This window comes from Salvelinus namaycush, chromosome 28 (genome assembly GCF_016432855.1).
Source record: "Salvelinus namaycush isolate Seneca chromosome 28, SaNama_1.0, whole genome shotgun sequence".
NCBI classification, from domain to species: Eukaryota; Metazoa; Chordata; class Actinopteri; order Salmoniformes; family Salmonidae; genus Salvelinus; species Salvelinus namaycush.
The window spans coordinates 46,665,271-46,686,331 of record NC_052334.1 but is presented as its reverse complement, the minus strand read 5'-3'; the positions used below and the strand labels follow the sequence as shown (position 1 = coordinate 46,686,331).

Sequence of the window (21,061 nt, the reverse complement as noted above, 5' to 3'; positions counted from 1 at the left end):
TTTACATGTATCTGTATTCGTAATTCCAATTCCGAGTCAACAAAATATCCTAATTTAAAAGCTCAAGCCTTTCCTCAGTGAGAATTCCCATTTTTCTCGCTTTCGTTGTTTCTCGACTCTCTCTTATTCTCCCGATAGTCGCGCCTTACCTTTCCCTTAGTTAAATTACAATCTCGGTGATTGTGTCCAATCCTGTCACAATGTTTGCAGGGAGTGTTACACTCCCAGGCGAAATGTCCAGTTTCATTACAATTAAAACATTTTCTATTTTTCTTTTGACTCACATTACTATTACCCACTTTTCTCGACTTCTGTTATCGCCCTCTACTCTTTTCCTAGCTTCCGAAAGCCAGACTCTAGCTGTGTATAACCCCTGTTTATTCTGCTTCTTTTCATCCTCACCACCCTCCTTATGTATCTGTTTGATAAGCAATTCTAGTTTTTCAACATTTAGCCTTCCATCAAATTCATAATACTTACTACATTTTAGACAGAATTCTAAATTCCTCTTATCTTTCAGTTCCATTAAACGCTGGTCTCCCGTTAATACCGGGACCTCCTTGGAGGATTTACTACCCATTTTTGATAAATCCTTGCCTTTACTAGTAGTTATGGTATTATCACCTATCTATGTCTTTCTATTTATTTATTTATTTCTCTATGTGTGTGTTACTACTTTTACCCAAGTTATAATCTATGTGTATGAATTTATATGATTCTCTTCCTTGGAAACTTTATCTATAGCGTTGTTATCGATCGGACATTAGATCTCACTTTTAACTATCAGTTATTAGCCAGGGGACTTACTTCCCTGGTCAAACTCTGGTTGTATTTATCCAATCTCACTTCGCTATATTAAGTTTCCCTCACACTCTTTTGGATATTCCCTTTCAGTATTGAATAGGATCAGTTATTCCGTTCGCCTAGGATTACCCTGCCTTCTCACCAAACCGAATTTATCCTCACCTGTTTTAATATCCCTATCCGCTATATTTCATAGTCAGACTACGTCCCCCAGACAGATAGACTATTTAGGTTAAAACTTTATTTGGGTATGTCTTTTGAATTAATGGCTGTCCTATTTGTACAAAACGACCGTCCTATCTAACAACACTTACTATATCCTCCCTAAATAATCCTTACGGCTTGCAAGGCCAGGATCATTTAAGGCAATATTTTTTTTTCGGTCATGCACCCACCATAGGTCTTTTCGGACCTATAACAACTTCCTTGTATTTCGGTCATACAAGTAACCCACAATATGTTTGGAATATCCGAAGCTACTATTATTGATAAATGCTAAACACGTTTAGAATTTAAAATCAAAGATAACTTACATCATACCCCCCACATTCGAGAATAAAGACTATTTACCTTCGTCTTGCAGACTGGGAAAAGCAATGCTGGTTTGATTCCGTCACCGTCTCTGTCTACCTCAGATATATATATATACCGGCCTGTTGTTTAACCCCAATTCAGAGGCCAGGACTTTAAATAACGGGTCTTGACCCGCCCGTGCACGGTTTTCGGCTAATATCTTCGGATGACAGAGGCAAAGTTTGGAAATCCGGCTCGAAGGACCAATTGTTAGTGGAATTAAATAATTCCTACAATATACTCATTAATTAAATTCAATCTGTCTATTTATAAGAATTTGTAAGATACTTATTAACATAAAATAGACAGGATACAGTCATATTAAAATTAGATAATAGTGTTTATTCTCGGAGCAAGCTCCCATTTGATCATAAACACAGACTTATATACAATATATGACATCATAGGTTACAGAATGAGTCTCATTGTCCTAACAAATAGAAAACAGGTTCAAAAGTTCATTCTAACCTCACAGGGCACTCACATGAAACACCATATAATCATTTATCCTGAAGGCTCACTATAATTGATTACCACTTTAGCAGACAACTCTTTCAAGATAATGATAATGAAAGACCTAAAAAGTGACCCACAGCCTTATCTAAACATCTCAGGCTAAGTTGGGTCAGTTCAACCAGAGTTTAATGACCCTTTCTGCTTACTTTATAACCCACAACACAAATCTCTTTTCACCAGGCATGCAGAGTTCAATTTGTTATATTTTTATCTAAAGCTAGAATTTGTTTTAACTATTTATTAACAAAATTCCTAACACTCTTACATTGAGCAGCAGCAGGTATCTGTCAGCCTCTGGCTCCATGTTGGCAGCAGTGGGCAGGAAGGAGTACAGGAGAGCGTACAGACGCTCCACAAACCCACCAGGGTGCTAAAGGAAACAAAGGAGGAGAAAAGAGGAGAGAATAGAAGAGAAGAGAAATTTAAGTGAAACTGCTAATAGAGAGATATCAAAACATGTACCAGTGAGATGCTACTTACCACCATCAGGGACTTCTGAGCTGTCATCATCCCAAACAGCACCAGCTCAAAGAGGACATCCATCATGTTCACATGATGGATCTAGGACAAGAAAACACGTTTGGAGAAAATAGGAATGATTTCATATAGATCAGCTACTGTGATGTATAAAATACATGCATGTGGAAGAATTCAGTGAGACTTGAAAGAGTTAATAAACTCACGTTTGCCTCAGCCAGCTCCCTCTCAATGTCATTCCGCTTGGAGGGGTCACTCAGGTAGTCCACAAAGTCGTTATAGGTACGGATGAACTTGGCCTCGTCCTATGACAAAGAAAAGAGCATCTTAGTGAACAGAACACATTTCACCTCAGGGACGCTCTCTTTCCCTTGAAAGAGAATCAGTTAGTGAGTTACCATGTGGTTGGCCTGAACCAGTGCGCCCAGGAGGACCTTTCCCGCCACAAACAGATGGTTCCTGCTCAGGGTGGAACCAAGCAGGGTCTAGGGGAGAGGGAAGAGTTAGGGTGAGGCATCTTCCTCTAGGAGACAGAACAAGAAGTCACAGAGAGAAAAAGAAAAGTGGGTCCACTCACAGTGAAGGCCTGGCGCAGGGAGATGAGCCTCAGGGCGATGTCCTCCACTCTCTTGGTGGTAAGGTAGAGGCTGTGAAAGGGAGGGAATGGAGCATGTCAACCATTAGAGTCAATGGGGGATAACAGCATTATGACCACTATCCTTCAGCATCCGACAAGCCCAGACTACACAGACATTTAGAGGAACTCACTTTAGTAGAGGAACCTCCCTCTCCTCAGGCAGCAGGTCCTCCTCCCAGCCCTACGACAACAAAACAAGCATGCAAAATCAGTGACCAATGCAATGACATAACAAACAATCGGTCAATGGAAGGATCTTAATGGTCCTAGTCAATAGTACGTGTGTGTAACGTCTGACCTCATAGCAGTTGTGGCCCTCAGGCTCTGGGTCAGTGAACTCCTGAGTGGTGGGCGTAGAGAAGGAGGCAGCCCGTCCAGCCCCATGTGGAGAGTGGCGTACACCACTGAGACATCAGTCTGCTGCTCAAAACACACACAACACACCTGTTTACCACACACACGTTATTAGAAAACACACCAAATCTAATGCAAAAATGCCCAGTAATGTCTAGTCTATATACATAGGAAATTGTTTATTTACCTGGTAGCAGCCAAGCGTCACGTCCACAGACGTCTCGTTTCGGAGGTGAGACGCATAGTGGGTCACCCTGCCAGCCACATGCTGACAGAGAGAGAATACATGTTAAGGCCAAATGGAATAAGTGAAGAAAAGCCTAATCTAATACTATTTCAGTAGTATTTACATCTTACCTGGATCCAAGTGATGGACTGCACTTTGGTGGCACAGTAGGGGATGCCCTCTAGACTAAGCCTGGCTGTCTCCTTGGAGATGGCCCACACCAGTTGAGTCTCTAGGCCTCTCACCCTACTCACGTGGTGCATCCTCACCACCACCTGCTGTTGAGATAAGACAACAAGACAAGACAACATCAACAAAAATACTTTAGCAATCGCTGTGACACATGTAGCTAGCTAGCTACAACATCTCTAGCACAAGCATTTTTTCCAAGTCTGAATTATAGAAATACACAACATTTCGCAAATTAGAATGACATTGTTAAATGTAGTAAAATAAGAGTTTTAAACTCCACATACCCTCTTCGAAGTCGCTGTCCACCTGTCGACAATCACGAACCCTGCAAAACAGAAAAAGACAAGAAAAACAAGCCACAAATGAATTTGAACAACCTGTCGACGCAGTAGGCCGCCGACGTCCACGCACTCTCTCCGCCAGTCTTTAAAAGCACCCAGGCATTTTCCAGTCGATTGTTCTATCTCAGGTGTCAAAAATCAAACAAGTTTGTTGTCAGCAGCAAACTGAAGTTGTTTTCGCACAGAAAACGTTCCATAGAACATCGGTTAGATGTCTCTTGGCAACACACGTTCGAAAATGATTGTTTACAAAATTGACAACTGTGTTGCCATAGAAATGAGTTTGGAATTCTATGATTCCCTTTAGAATCCGTTAAAATTGTTTGTCATCATTCTAGTGACGTGGACGTGCTCCTTCGTAGCTCAGTTGATATTTTTTTATTTTTTATTTCACCTTTATTTAGCAAGTAGGCAAGTTGAGAACAAGTTCTCATTTACAACTGCGACCTGGCCAAGATAAAGCAAAGCAGTACGGCACATACAACAACACAGAGTTACACATGGAGTAAACAAACATAGTCAATAATACAGTAGAAAAACAAGTCTATATACAATGTGAGCAAATTAGGTGAGATAAGGGAGGTAGAAGGGCAATGCATAGGCCATGGTGGCGAAGTAAATACAATATAGCAATTAAAAACACTGGAATGGTAGATTTGCAGTAGATGAATGTGCAGTAGATGAATGTGCAAAGTAGAAATACTGGGGTGCAAAGGAGCAAGATAAATAAAATAAATACAGTAGGGGATGGGGTAGTTGTTTGGGCTATTTATAGATGGGCTATGTACAGGTGCAGTGATCTGTGAGCTGCTCTGACAGCTGGTGCTTAAAGCTAGTGAGGGAGATAAGTGTCTCCAGTTTCAGAGATTTTTGTAGTTCGTTCCAGTCATTGGCAGCAGAGAACTGGAAGGAGAGGCGGCTAAAGGAGGAATTGGCTTTGGGGATGACCAGTGAGATATACCTGCTGGAGCGCGTGCTACGGGTGAGTGCTGCTATGGTGACCAGCGAGCTGAGATAAGGCGGGACTTTACCTAGCAGGGTCTTGTAGATGACCTGGAGCCAGTGGGTTTGTCGACGAGTTTGAAGTGAGGGCCAGCCAACGAGAGCGTACAGGTCGCAGTGGTGGGTAGTATATGGGGCTTTGGTGACAAAATGGATGGCACTGTGATAGACTGCATCCAATTTGTAGGGTGTTGGAGGCTATTTTGTAAATGACATCGCCGAAGTCGAGGATCGGTAGGATGGTCAGTTTTACGAGGGTACGTTTGGCAGCATGAGTGAAGCCAATTCTAGATTTAACTTTGGATTGGAGATGTTTGATGTGAGTCTGGAAAGAGAGTTTACAGTCTAACCAGACACCTAGGTATTTGTAGTTGTCCACATATTCTAAGTCAGAAACGTCCAGAGTAGTAATGCTGGACGGGCGGGCAGGTGCAGGCAGCGATCGGTTGACGAGCATGCATTTAGTTTTACTTGTATTTAAGAGCAGTTGGAGGCCACGGAAGGAGAGTTGTATGGCATTGAAGCTCGTCTGGAGGGTAGTTAACACAGTGTCCAAAGAAGGGCCAGAAGTATACAGAATGGTGTCATCTGCGTAGAGGTGGATCAGAGACTCACCATAAGTAGAAAGTGGTCATATTTTAATGAACATAAACTGAACACTTACACATACAAAACAACAAACGTGACAAAACCGAAAACAGTCCCGTGTGGCACGAACACTGACACGAGATACAGAAGACAATCACCCAACTCACGCCCTGACCAACTAAATAAATACAAGAAAAAGGAAAAACAGGTCAGGAACGTGACATCAACATAACTTGTGTCAATTGAAGTTTATCCTCAATACTGACAAAACTAAACTAATGGTGTTTTCTAAAGCAAGAAATAGACCTCTGAACCTTTCACCTATTACTACCTGTCAGGGCAAGGAGATTGAGATTGTAACCTCATATAAATATCTTGGAATTTTAATTGATGACGGCCTCTCTTTTAAATTGCATATTCAACAACTTACAAAAAAATTGAAGCTGAAATTGGGAATTTATTTTAGGAATAAGGCCTGTTTTTCTTTTGAATCCAGAAGGAGGCTAGTATCAGCTACATTTATGCCTTTACTAGACTATGGGGATATTTTATATATGAATGCTTCCGCTCAGTGTTTGAGATCAATTGACACCCTTTACCATGGTAATTTGAGATTTATTTTAAACTGCAAAACTCTTACGCACCACTGCACTTTGTATACCAGGGTTGGCTGACCTTCTCTAGTCACTCGTAGGCTCAGTCACTGGTACACTTTGATTTATAAAGCCATTTTGGGTTTACTACCTTTTTATTTGGGCATTTTTATTGTTCAGAAATGTGGTGGGTACTCTTTTCGTTCGCTGGACTTTATCCTGCTAACTGTTCCAAATGTCCGAACTGAATTTGGTAAAAGGGCTTTTATGTACTCTGCGCCATCGTCTTGGAACACCTTACAAAATACTTTTAAACTGGAAGAACTTGTCCTGATTGGTATTTTTAAATCACTGATGAATGATCTTGAGACTGATTCCCTGACCTGTCAATGTTTTTAATTTGCTGTTTTTGATTTTTGTTACTCTTGTGGATTCAATGGTTTCTACTAGATTACTTGTAGTTTTTCATGTTGTTTGTCTGTAATTTTTGTAATGACTTGGTGCTTGGCCAGGACGCTCTTGAAAAAGAGATTTTAAATCTCAATGAGCCCTTCCTGGTTAAATAAAGGTTAAATAAATAGCAAAAATAAGAAAAACCCTTGAATGAGTAGGTGTTCTAATAGCAATAAGGCACCTTTGAGGTTTGTGGTATATGGCCAATATACCACCCCTCCTTGGGCCTTATTGCTTAAATAACCCATATCTCTTTTATAACAGGATATTATCATTGACTATATGAAAGTGCATGTATGAATAAGTCTGATTTACCGTTTTCAATGGCAGGTTCACCTTCTGAAGCCGGATGAGGTTCCCAAAGCGTGCTGCGCACCCACCAAGCTCAGTCCCATCTCTGTACTCTTCTACGCTGACAACAACAACGTGATCCTAAAGAAGCATCGCAACATGGTGGTCAAGACCTGTGATGCCTGTGACACCAGTGGTAGCCCATCTATCTATTCTTAATTTTAATCAACTTAATTGCCATTGTTCCAAAAGAAACAAACAGGGTAAAAGAACTTGCAACCAGCAGTTGATAGCAATAATCTGTCAATATGCTGATAAATAGTATGTATCTAATATATTGATTTTGAGTCAGAGTGGTATATGAACAACACCCATTGGACCTATAACCATACTTCACTTTTGATTAACTAAAATATTCAAATCTACAGTAATTCTGTAACGGCAGTCTAGCTCTTCCTCCTCCTCAGACGAGGAGAGGCGAGAAGGATCGGAGGACCAATGTGCAGCGTGGTAAGTTTCCATGATTTAATATACACGAAAACAAGACACTATACAAAATAACAAACGAACTAACCGTCACAGTTCCGTGTGGCACAAACACTGACACAGGAAACAACCACCCACAAATCCCCAACACAAAACAAGCCACCTATATATGATTCTCAATCAGGGACAACGATTGACAGCTGCCTCTGATTGAGAACCATATTAGGCTGAACACAGAAACAGACAAACTAGACACACAACATAGAATGCCCACCCAGCTCACGTCCTGACCAACACTAAAACAAGCAAAACACATAAGCACTATGGTCAGGACGTGACAGTACCCCCCTCCTGAGGTGCGGACTCCGAACGCACCCCTAAAACTCAAGGGGAGGGTCTGGGTGGGCATCTGTCCGCGGTGGCGGCTCCGGCGCAGGATGAGGCCACCACTCCACCATTGTCTTTGTCCCCCTCCTTAGCGTCCTTTGGGTGGCAACCCTCGCCCCCGACCTTGGCCTAGGAATCCTCACCAAGGTCCCCACTAAATTTAGGAGACAGCACAGGACAGAGAGGTAGCTCAGGACAGAGAGGTAGCTCAGGACAGAGAGGTAGCTCAGGACAGAGAGGTAGCTCAGGACAGAGGGGCAGCTCCGGACTGAAGGGCAGCTCCGGACAGAGAGGCAGCTCTGGACTGAAAGGCAGCTCCGGACTAATGGCAGCTCCGGACTGAGGGGCAGCTCCGGGCTGAGGGGCAGCTCCGGGCTGAGGGGCAGCTCATGACTGGAAGGCAGCTCATGACTGGAGGGCAGCTCATGACTGGAGGGCAGCTCATGACTGGAGGGCAGCTCATGACTGGCAGGCAGCTCATGACTGGAAGGCAGCTCATGACTGGAGGGCAGCTCATGACTGGAGGGCAGCTCATGACTGGAGGGCAGCTCATGACTGGAAGGCAGCTCATGACTGGAAGGCAGCTCATGACTGGAGGGCGGCTCATGACTGGAGGGCGGCTCATGACTGGAGGGCGGCTCATGACTGGCGGGCGGCTCTGGCAGCTCCTGGGCAGACGGGCGGCTCAGACGGCGCTGGGCAGACGGATGGCTCAGACGGCGCTGGGCAGACGGATGGCTCAGACGGCGCTGGGCAGACGGATGGCTCAGATGGCGCTGGGCAGACGGATGGCTCAGATGGCGCTGGGCAGGCAGGCAGCTCAGATGGCTCTGGGCAGGCAGGCAGTGCAGGCGACATTGGACAGACGGCCGACTCTGACCTGCTGAGGCGCACAGTAGGCCTGGTGCGTGGTGCCGGAACTGGTGGTACCGGACTGGAGACACGCACCTCAAGGCTAGTGCGGGGAGAAGGAACAGTGTGTACAGGGCTCTGGAGATGCACAGGAGGCTTGGTGCGTAGTACCGGAACTGGAGGTACCGGGCTGGAGACACGCACCCCAGGGAGAGTGCGTGGAGGAGGAACAAGGCTCTGGAGACGCACTGGAAGCCTGGTGCGTGGTGTAGGCACTGGTGGTACTGGGCTGGGGCGGGAAGGTGGCGCCGGATATACTGGACCGTGCAGGCGTACTGGCTCCCTTGAGCACCGAGCCTGCCCAACCTTACCTGGTTGAATGCTCCCCGTAGCCCGACCAGTGCGGGGAGGTGGAATAACCCGCACTGGGCTGTGTTGGCGAACCGGGGACACCATGCGTAAGGCTGGTGCCATGTACACCGGCCCGAGGAGACGCACTGGAGACCAGACGCGTTGAGCCGGCTTCATGGCACCTGGCTCAATGCTCAATCTAGCCCGGCCAGTGCGGGGAGGTGGAATAACCCGCACCGGGCTAAGCACACGTACAGGAGACACCGTGCGCTCTTCCGCATAACACGGTGTCTGCCCGTACTCCCGCTCTCCACGGTAAGCATGGGAAGTGGGCGCAGATCTCCTACCTGACTTCGCCACACTACCCTTTAGCCCCCCCCCCCCGACAAATTCAGATAATTACATCACCCCTTCATGTCATATATTCTGTGACCAATCAAAGCTGTAAAGTACTGTATCATAAGTATATCAATGCTAAAATTCTACCCTTTTGATGACTATAATATCTTGTTGAACCATGAATTTGTCATTGTCTCTTTTAGAAGTACTAAACATGGTTTGCAAAAAATACACGTTTTTCTTCTTCTTTAATCATACTTTTAACCAGTACAAGTTAGTAACAATGGAAAATGGCAACAAACAAAAAAATGTTTGGCCATTTTTGTATGTACAGTGTAACAAATACACAGTGATGTATGTCCTTGTCAACAGATATCTGGAGGACTGTATATGGCTATATTTGTAATAAACTATACTGAACAAAAAAACGCAACATGTAAAAGGTTGGTCCCATGTTTCATGAGCTGAAGTTAAAGGTCCCGGGAAATGTTCTGTACGCCAAAAAAAAAACAATGTGAGCATTTCTCCATTGCCAAGATAATCTATCCACATTGAAAGGTGCACCATATCAAGAAACTGATTAACTAGCATGATCATTACACAGGTGCACCTTTTGCTGGGGACAAAAGGCCACTAAAATGTGCATATTTGTCACAACACAATGCCACAGACGTCTGAAGTTCTGAGGGATTGTGCAATTGGTATGCGGACTGCAGGAATGTCCACCAGAGCTGCTGCCAGAGAATTGAATGTTTATTTCTCTACCATAAGTCGCTTCCAACATCATTTTAGAGAATTTGTGTCACGAATACCACCGAAGGTGGCTCCCCTTCCTGTTCGGGTGGCGCTCGGCGGTCGTCGTCGCCGGTCTACTAGCTGCCACCGATCCCTTTTTCCTTTTCGTTTGTTTTTGTCTAATTGTTTTCACCTGTTCCTTGTTGGGGTTTTGGGATGGGTGTTATTTAAGTTCGTTTAGCCCGCTGGTGTTTGTGCGGGCTTGTATTTATTTTGACGTATGTGGTGTTTGTGTTCTTTTGGGTTTTCGCTGTCCGGGTTTTTTAGTAACTATGGTTTTGGGTTTGTTGCACCTGTGTTTTGGGCTTCACCCATGTTTTTAACTGGTTACTACCCGAAAGGACATTAAAGCGTTTTTCCCGTCTACCTTCTGCTCTCTGCGTCTGACTCCACACCCATCACTCTCCAGACATTACAATTTGGCAGTACATCCAACCGACAATTTTCCTGCCTGCTAGCCATTCAAAATGTAACGATTCCTTTTGGGTGTCAGGGAAAATGTATGGAGTAAAAAGTACATTATTTTCCTTAGAAATGTAGTAAAGTAAAAGTTGTCAAAACTATAAATAGTAAAGCACAGATACCCCCAAAAACTACTTAAGTAGTACTTTAAAGTATTTTTACTTAGGTACTTTACACCACTGTATGTGCTTCAATAGAGTCTGACGTTCAGGGTGGTTGGACATATAAGATGGGGTGCTGGTGAGCTTCTGCCCCCATTTTAGGTCGTCACACAAATATTCCCCCACCCATGTCCATTGAATCATAGTAATTAGACCTTGCTTTAAGGAAGCATAGCAAGAATGAAAGGAATCAATTTATCATTGAATGATTTATAAATCTCGCTTATTAAACCATCATTTCCAGGGGACCTATTGTCTTTAAGGCTTTTAATACAGTCTTATCTCAGATAACTCATCACAAAAATCCCTGAAATCATAATCTTCTTAGCTACTTCTTTGCTACATTGTCTAAGAAAATATCCATATTGGAAGTTGGCTGGGCTGATGTATACAGATTCTGATAAAACTGGGAAACATGCTGAGAGATTTCTTTTGGATTTTCATTGGGAGTATTATTAATCATTAATTGACATATGGAAGGAAGTCTTTTCGCCTGCCCTTTTTTCTAAATTAAAGAAATATCTTTAATCGTCTTGCTCTTACAAACGCTCCCCGGGCCTTTTCCTCGTAGAAACAGTCTAACTGCATTTGCAATGATGATAGCTCCAGTAATTCCTGATTAGTTAGTTACCTTTTTTTAGTTTAATCCATTATTCCCTTTATGATGTCATATTCTTTCTCTCTCTTGGCACGAGCAATTTCTTTTCCCATTGAAATAGCCAAAAGCCTTAATCAAATTTCCTTAGCTCCCAGTAACTTCCAAACATATTCAGGCACAATTCCTGTATTTATCATTCATTCCTGCTACTTCCTTCTTAAATACTTCATTCTCTAGTAAAGTCTTGTTCATTTTCCAGTAACCTTTAACTTTTTTTGGTTGACAAACCATGCATATTTATCTTTATTGAGATCCCGCTGTGGTCTGTTAAAATCAATGGTTCAATCGAGACTGTATCAACCTTGTCAGCAATATCTTCAGATATCAGCCAGAAATCAATAGTGGATTGTATAGATAAATCTTTGGTACTCCATGTAAACATAATCTTATCTGGGTTCTTATGTCTCCAAATATCTAGAACACCTAACCTTAGACATATATTCCTTATCTCACAAACAGAATTGCTATCCATAGGAGGCCATCTATCTAGATTATCATGTAATACTGTATTAAAATCTCCACCCCATATTACTTTGGCCAATGGAAATTTAGACATAATTTTTACTTATTTTCCTCTCAATGTCTCTAAATAAAATACAGTTACTTGACTTGTTATTGGAAGCTTAAGTATTTACAACAATGAATTGAACATGGTTGACATCTACCAATAGTATAATCCATCTCCCTGTATTATCTGCTTCATGGCTCAATATATGAGCCTTAAAGTTGCCTTTTAAAATAGGGACACCTGCTGACCGATTAGTACCAAATGAAAACCAAATATCATTCATATCATCACCATTGGCACTTCCAAAACGCAGTATCTGTGCAACAGGCATGAGTTTCTTGAATGAAATAAGTCGGCACTCTTACCCTTACAATACAAAAATAAAGATCTCCTTTTCAAAAAATGACAGATTCCCCTGGCATTAATAGAAAAAAACAGAAATGGACATTTACTATCACAGTGACTATATGAAAAATATTAAACTTGTATACGTTCACATGAATCTTTGTATTACAACACTACGAACCTGCATTGGCAAGAATGATGGAGCATTTTAATTTACACACAATTGTGCAATGGAAAAAAAAGTTTTTTGCATATCCCAACTCCCCCAAGTGCCTTGCTCAAGGGCACAGCGACATCATTATTTATTTTCCCACTTTGTCGGCTACGGAATTTGAGCCAGCAACCTTTCGGTAACTGGCCCAATGATCTAACCTTGAGGCTACGTGCCGCCCCTTAGAATGTAGGGTGACTCCCCTAGTGGGTCCTGAACCCAGGTCAGCAGCACTACATTGCTGTGTGTCTGTATAGTTGAGGGTATATTGGTTTAGTAATACTCATTCCAGTTCTGGTCCCAGAGGGGATCTCAATACTGTTACACGTAGCCATGATCACCAAGCTACCCTTACTTAATAAAACCTGAATTCAAAAAGAACAAGATGTGCTTGTCATTATTTTATTTTAACTTGTATTATAGTATACCCACATTTCTGTCCACAACTTTTGAATCAGGTACCATTTAAATGTAAGGTGCTTAATACAGTTCCAGCCACTAGGGGGTACTCTGGTGAAGCCCATGGAAATAAAAGAAATATAGTTTTAAGTGAATTGGGAAGAGTAAGAATGAAAACTAAAGAAAGACTGTAAACGGTTGTTACCTGTGCTGACATGATAAAAAGTGGAGTAAACCGTACTTTTCGCGTTGTAGTTTATATGATAAGCTCATTGGAAGGGTAAAAAATTTGGAGGCACCGCTGAGATGTATTTTCATGTGAGCACCGGCCCATATTCCTGGAACGGACAACGAGTGAGAGACATTGGGAGAGTAGCTAGCTAGCTAACGTTAGCAGGCTAACCACCTAACGGATTGTAGCTATCTTGCCATTGCCTGCATTGTCGCCACGTGAGTAGGACAATATGAGTCGAGAGAGGGAAACGTTGTTGGATGAAATCGAACAGAGTTTATGGACTTTAACTGAGGACAATTTACGGCACCTGTGTGTAGTTGTGGAATAGGAGGTGTAGATGACTGAAGTAAAAGGAAAGAGCCATCGCGCTTTGCGGCGCAAATTGATGGAAGATTACTGTGAGAAGGAAGATTTAATGGAATCAGAGGATGAGGGAATGTCTTGTCTGCTTCAACTGAAAGACGAAATCAAAGGACTATCGGACTCTGAGGATACTGTGAAAGTCTGCCTTACAAATCCCAGCCAGTCGGCGCCAACGAGGCAAGTGGACAGCAATATGGAACGCCGTTTGGGTCTTTGCGTGTCAAAAAGATACACGTCAAATAACACTATTTGACACGTCAAATAAGCTTCTTTAGCAATCAGGACCTGAATATGACTCCACGTCACACAATAATTTAACGTTCATTAATTTTGTACGTAGTTATTGCACATTGATTACACTCTCCGATACGATATTCACCGATACAAATGCTATGAGTCAAAGATTTTGTCACTGATGATCACATTTGCTTAAAGGTCGTTTGGACTCCGCCCAAGTCTCAGGTACTGATGATAGACGTTCACTCAACTTCTGTTCTTCCGAGGTAAAATTAGCTAGCTAGTTAACAATAGCAGCCCAATTTCTCGAAAATTGTAAATCTACCATCTCTGATTGCACACCAGACTGCTGCTCACGGACAGAAGAGATGGACTTCAACCATCAATAGCCAGGTAACGGTAACTTAATGTTAGCTAACGTTAGCTATCTAACGTAGGTGTTGAGAGTGAGTGCTGTAACGGCTGCAAAAAAAGTAACTACATAATATAACACTAACGTTACCTAACTACCAACGGCGTTAGCTAGCTAACGTTAAATACGTTAAATCTGCCTGCCATTGATATTTAACTGTACTCAAGATAGCTGGCTAAAGTTAATTGTTCATAATCTAACGTTAATTATGGAATCTATAAAACGTTAACTAGTTACTGCTGTACAGTAACGTTAGCTAGCTAGCGATGTTGAATGAAGATACTTTTTTTGAACTAGTTTGTAACTAAAGTACGTTAGTTAAAACTGCATCGCCTGTCAATGCACGGTTGTCTTCATAGGTCGGAGGCTCAGAGTTGGCACAGTTTAGACAAGAGAACACTTTAGGGGAAGTACATACAGATAAAATGTCACTGGGCCCGTCGGGTCTGCGGTCTATTTTTCAGGCTAGAGACCATGTTCCGGAGCCTTCGGTGGGCAAGTGGTCATTTGATTGATGAAGAGATGGCCAGCAATCTAATTACTGTTGCAGAGGAGTTCCTACAAGAGGCAAATGACATCCAACAACGGGAACCTTACGAAAATGCCAAGTTGTTATATTTATATCATTTTTTTGTACGGCATGTATGGCAAAGGCTGAGATTGTATCATTTTACTTGTCCTGTGTTAAGTCAATCAATGAAAAAACATTTGGTTGGCCTATAATGTTGTTCCTATATTCTATTTGGTGATCTCATAGTCTATTAACCTACAGTTTTTAGGAGTGTATTTTGTAATTATCTATTGTATTTTTTATTTCAGTGTCCTGTCAAGCGCCTTTGGAGGGGAGGCGGTATCACATCACCAAGGAGCAGCTTGAGTTCCTCATAGATTGTCATATGACCATCAGACAAATGGCAGATGTTCTCAATGAGTCGCACTCTGTGGTCAAGTTGCGCATGAGGTAAGTAGTTACTGTAATCTAATAAAGCAATTGTAACACAAGAGGGAGATCTCTACATCCCCTCTAGATTTGATCACATTCCTGATTGATGTATCTTTTTGTGTTATTTTTGTATTTAGTCATTTTCAGCTTTTCAGGTCCTACTCACTGTTGTCAGATGCTCAGCTGGATGAGAGGATCAAAGAGCTGATATCAATAAAAACAGAATGGCGTCACTATAAGAGAAAAAATGGTTTTGTAAAACAAATGCATCTTGTTTTTTAGGTGTAGGATTGTTATCCATGGTGCTGTGGATGGTTACAGCAGACTTGTGTTTCTGAAGGCCTCTGACAACAACAGGACCGCCACAGTCATAGAGTCATTCGAAGCAGCCATCACCAGCTACGGAGTACCATCCCAGGTGAGATGTGACCGGGTGGTGAAAACAACCGCATCTGTGCCTTCATGGAGCAGTTCAGGGGTGCTGAGATGGGAAGTGCCCTCAGAGGAAGGAGCACTCACAACCAGAGGCTAGAGCGGCTGTGGGGGGACGTCTGGCATGGAGTCTCCAACGTTTACCATGACCTGTTCACCTTCTTGGAGACGGAGCAGATCATCGACATCAACAATGAGGTGCACCTGTGGGCACTGCACTTTGTGTTCCTGCCACGGGTGAACAGAGATCTTGCTGTGTTTGCCAGTCAGTGGAACCACCATGGGCTGAGGACTGAACAACGGCAGTTGTTCGTCTTGGGTTCCCTGGCAATGCAGAGGGCCAATCTGACAGCACTAAGGGATTTGTTCGCCCCAAATTCAACCACCATCAGCTCTCAAGCCACCACCTCAGCTCCTCCAACCACCACCTCAGCTCCTCCAACCACCACCTCAGCTCCCCCAACCACTGGCGCCGCAGCTCTTTATTGGTCTTAATGGGTGATTGTGCCACAAATCCAGTTCACCATCATCAACACACAGATGGAACTGTTGCGAACAATAATTCCATTGGAAGGCCCCAGAGGCAGCCTGGGAGTTGACAATCTACAGAGGGTTATGGCAGTTATATCTTCAGCGCCACTCGTTCCTACTTCAACCTGACTTACTACATACACCCCTGATACTCCCCTACTGGGATGAGGGATTGGACACTATATCTTCAGCGCCACTCGTTCCTACTCCAACCTGACTTACTACATACACCCCTGATACTCCCCTACTGGGATGAGGGATTGGACGCTATATCTTCAGCGCCACTCGTTCCTTTTAATCAGTTCATTTTTATAAAACGTTTATACATTTTATAATACTAACATTCCCCCTCTTTCACACACTGTATGATTTGGTCTCTAGAAAGGTACGATAGACATCTTCAACTCTAAACGGATGGGGACCAGAGTTTAGACACAGGTGGCTTAACAAAAGTTAAGTACTTCCCCATTCCAGTACGAGTCTGTTTGGTTATATTTGGAGAGAGTCAGGTACTGTTAAGATATACGGCCGATGGTTATTGTATTTTGCTCTATGGCGCTTTAGCACAGCATTCCAGCTGCTGAGACAATATTTGTCTTCCACTCAGTACAACACGACCCAAGAGAGGCCTACTGCAAGCACTGGTTTGGAGCCTTCAGAGCGTGCCTGCTGTGGGGAGGACAACAGAACATCCCGAATGGACATTATTAAAACAGAACTTACATTTTTGTAATGCCCAATCGGGACTTTTATAACTTGTTAAAATAAATAATTGTGTGGAGAACGCCCTATAGTTGAAAAAATAAACTATGAAGATAGTGGTTCGCCCCCGTTACATTTGATATAATTTTGATTAACAGCAACTTATTACAGTTAGTAACATAACATTGTTGACACATTGTGACAGCTCAAATGATGTGGTTGAAGATGGACTAGTGCAGGGCTCCTAACCTTGTTCCTGGAGACCTACTGTCTTGTTGGTTCACTTCGACCCTAATCTAGTGCACCTGATTTGAATAATTACCTGCTTAATAAGTTAATGAGGTTAGTTAAAACTGAGGTTGGATTGAAAACCTACAGGAGGGTAGCTCTCCAGGAACAGGGTTGGAGAGCCTTGGACTAATGAATCTAGTTCTTAGATCAATGCATTTGAAATTCGATAAGTCACTACGAAGGTGCAGTTCCCAGAAGTGGAGATGTCACTTAATGCAGTGGATGGAAAGCCTTATTTCATGTAGTTCTAATTAAATGATAATGGTTGAATTCCATTTGTTCTTAATGTAGGACATCAAATTATCAGATTTGTATGAGTTGGCTGCAATATGGCAGCAGTACTTCAGTCAATATCAGTAAAGGATATTGGTTATTAGTGAAGTGTCAGTAAAGTGTTTCTAAAAGAACGAAACCTTAAAAACACCAAAACCAACAATATGGAGTGTATAATTTAATATTAATGATCATTAAGTTAACAATAACATCTAATATGGACTGTATAATGTAATATTAATGATCATTAAGTTAACAATAACAGCCAATATGGACTGTATAATTTAATATTAATGATCATTAAGTTAACAATAACATCCCATATGGACTGTTTAATTTAATATTAATGATCATTAAGTGAACAATAACATCCAATATGGAAATACAGTGCATTTGGAAAGTATTCAGACCCCTTGACTTTTTCCACATTTTGTTACATTCAAGCCTTATTCTAAAATGTATTAAATAAATAAAAATGTAGCGTCATACTCAAGAAGACTCGATGGTGTAATCGCTGCCAAAGGTGCTTCAGCAAAGTACTGAGTAAAGGGTCATAAATGTAATGTTTCCTTTTTTTTATACATTTGCAAAAATGTCAACCTGTTTTTGCTTTGTCATTATGGGGTATTGTGTGTAGATTGATGAGGGGGGAAAATGATTGTATCCATTTTTGAAGAAGGCTGTAACGTAATAAAATGTGGAAAAAGTCAAGGGGTCTGAATACGTTCCGAATGCACTGTACAAACAATACAGATGTACTGTAAGTAGATAAATGCTTAAATGTTGATGTGCAGTTACATTTTCAAACACTCAATTGCTACTGTAATTTAGTGCTACTAGATACAATTATGTATCGTAAAAATGTTTTTATGCAACACCGAAATGTGGGGAATTCACAATACCGGAGGTCATGAAGTGTCACAGCACACGTGTTTGTGTCACAGCACACGTGTTTGCCTCTGGGTACTTTTTCTTCTGCTGCCCAGCGAGATGCCCTCGCGCTGTGTGGAGGAATTCGATGGTCGGGGTGTCCTCAAACCCAAAGGGTGGCACCACCGTAGCCCCAGTAGCAAACTCCAACACCATCGCCACTGTTAAAGGAGGACATTCTCCATCTGAGGAGTACACAGTAAAACATTTAAAATACATATTTAAATCACAAAATGGAATATTATGCAGTTACCGATAAACTTGAAAAATTTACTATTTTACCTTGCACCTCAGCCAGCCAGTTGAACCAGTGGCAGATGGTGTCGTTCTCCACACACCGCCGGTTGCCGCCAGGTATGGAATAGGTTACTTTAAACAGGTCCCTGGCAGTGGGAGGCTTTATGGAGTCCACAAAAAGTGCTCGGAAGCTGTCCGGGTGGTTCCCCAATGCTTCAAGCAGCCCAAGAGAGTTGAGACGATATTTGAACCTGTTATGGTTTAAAGACAGTATGTACATGTATATTTAAAATAAGTGTTAAGGACAATATAGTGATGTGTATTGATTTAGGGGGATGGATTGATTAAAAATACTTATGTTAGAGGAGGTAATGACAAGTACTTCACAGATTTATGACAGAGTTGACTTACTGCTCCAAGGCCACCTGCATGCTCCCTTGGACAAATTGTTGAGCCACCAATTCAACCACACCATCTCTGTCCTCCATTGTCTTGACAACAATCCTTTTTTTGTAGGGGAACGAGCCTCCTCCTGTCTGCCTTAAAGGCCTCTACATTTGGATTCATCTGGGGGAATGTTTCCCCCAAAACCTTCAAGAAGCTGCTCTCCTCCTGACAATAGGGTACTTTGATCTGCCTCACATGATACTCTAAAGATACTGAGACATGGACAAATTATTTAAATCTAATAAAATTAAAAAATTTGGATTAACAACAAGCTAAGCTGTGTTTTGGTATATTTCACTTGTGATTGCATGATTATAAAGATTTTTAGTAATATTTTTTAATCTGATACGTTTGGAAATTTTCATCTTCCTTTCAGGACCGGAACGAGGCTGTAGTTTTCTCAGCATAACGCGCAAACCAAATGCTGTTTCTTTGTTATAAAAGTAATATTTATCGAACAAAAAGAACATTTATTGTGTAACTGGGAGTCTCGTGAGTGCAAACGTCCAAAGATTATCTAAGGCAAGCGATTCATTTTATTGCTTTTCTGACTTTCGTGACCATGCTAATTTGGGGCTAGCTGTTCTAGCATTGAAAGCTACACTCACAAAAGCTTGGATTTCTTTCGCTGTAAAATATATTTTCAAAATCTGACACGATAGGTGGATTAACAACAAGCTAAGCTGTGTTTTGGTATATTTCACTTGTGATTGCATGATTATAAATATTTTTAGGTATATTTTTGCATTTGGCGCCCTGCAATTCTAGCGGTTGTTTAGGAAAGGGATCCCGTAAAAGGGATCCGTAGCGCAGAGAAGTTAAGCCATTTTGCCACAACTTTGGAAGTATGCTTTGGGTCATTGTCCATTTGGAAGACCCATTTGCAACCATGATTTAACTTCCTGACTGATGTCTTGAGATGTTGCTTCAATATATCCACATCATTTTCAGTCCTCATGATGCCATCTATTTTGTGAAGTGCACCAGTCCCTCCTGCAGCAAAGCACCTCCACAACATGATGCTGCCACCCCTGTGCTTCCGGGTTGGGATGGTGCTCTTTGGCTTGCAAGACTCCCACTTTTTCCTCCAAACATAACAATGGTCATTATGGCCAAACAGTTCTATTTTTGTTTCATCAGTCCAGAGGACATTTCTCCAAAAAAGTACGATCTTTGTCCCCGTGGGCAGTTGCAAACCGTAGTCTGGCTTTTTATGGCAGTTTTGGAGCAGTGGCTTCTTCCTTGCTGAGCGGCCTTTCAGGTTATGTCGATATAGGTCTCGTTTCACTGTGGATATTGATACTTTTGTACCTGTTTCCTTCAGCATCTTCACAAGGTCCTTTGCTGTTGTTCTGGGATTGATTTGCACTTTTCGCACCAAAGTACATTCATCTATAGGAGACAGAACGCATCTCCTTCTTGACGGCTGCGTGGTCCCATGGTGATTATACTTGCGTACTATTTTTGTACAGATGAATGTGGTACCTTCATGTGTTTGGAAATTGCTCCCAAGGATGAACCAGACATGTGGAGGTCTACAATTTTTTTCTGAGGTCATGGCTGATTTCTTTTGATTTTCCCTTTGAACAATTGTTGGTAAAATTACTTGTGTCATGCACAAAGTAGATGTCCTAACCGACTTGCCAAAACTATAGTTTTTTTAACAAATTTGTGGAGTGGTTGAAAAACGTTTATTAATGACTCCAACCTAAGTGTATGTAAACTTCTGACTTCAACTGTATATATCCAGCCAGCATACCGGAGTCGCCTCTTCACTATTGACTTTGAGACTGGTGTTTTGCGGGTACTATTTAATGAAGCTGCCAGTTGAGGACTTGTGAAGCGTCTGTTTCTCAAACTAGATACTCTAATGTACTTGTCCTCTTGCTCAGTTATGCACCGGAGCCTCCCACTCCTCTTTCTATTTTGGTTAGAGACAGTTTGTGCTGTTCTGTGAAGGGAGAAGTACACAGCGTTCCACCAGATATTCAGTTGCTTGGCAATTTCTCGCATGGAATAGCTGTCAC

At 42.2% G+C, this 21,061-nt stretch overlaps 2 long non-coding RNA genes across 2 annotated transcripts; one reads left to right on the top strand and one right to left on the bottom strand.

Annotated features, from left to right (window-relative positions):
• Window positions 1-2,581: 2,581 nt before the first annotated feature.
• On the bottom strand, window positions 2,582-2,970 carry LOC120023594. Its single transcript, XR_005472714.1, has 3 exons — window positions 2,948-2,970; window positions 2,769-2,855; window positions 2,582-2,675 (listed from the first exon to the last, which is right to left on the bottom strand). It is a non-coding gene; the product is annotated as an uncharacterized LOC120023594 (long non-coding RNA).
• An 11,174-nt stretch (window positions 2,971-14,144) lies between these two features.
• On the top strand, window positions 14,145-15,662 carry LOC120023130. The gene is made up of 3 exons (XR_005472671.1): window positions 14,145-14,229; window positions 15,068-15,209; window positions 15,474-15,662. It is a non-coding gene; the product is annotated as an uncharacterized LOC120023130 (long non-coding RNA).
• Window positions 15,663-21,061: the final 5,399 nt, after the last annotated feature.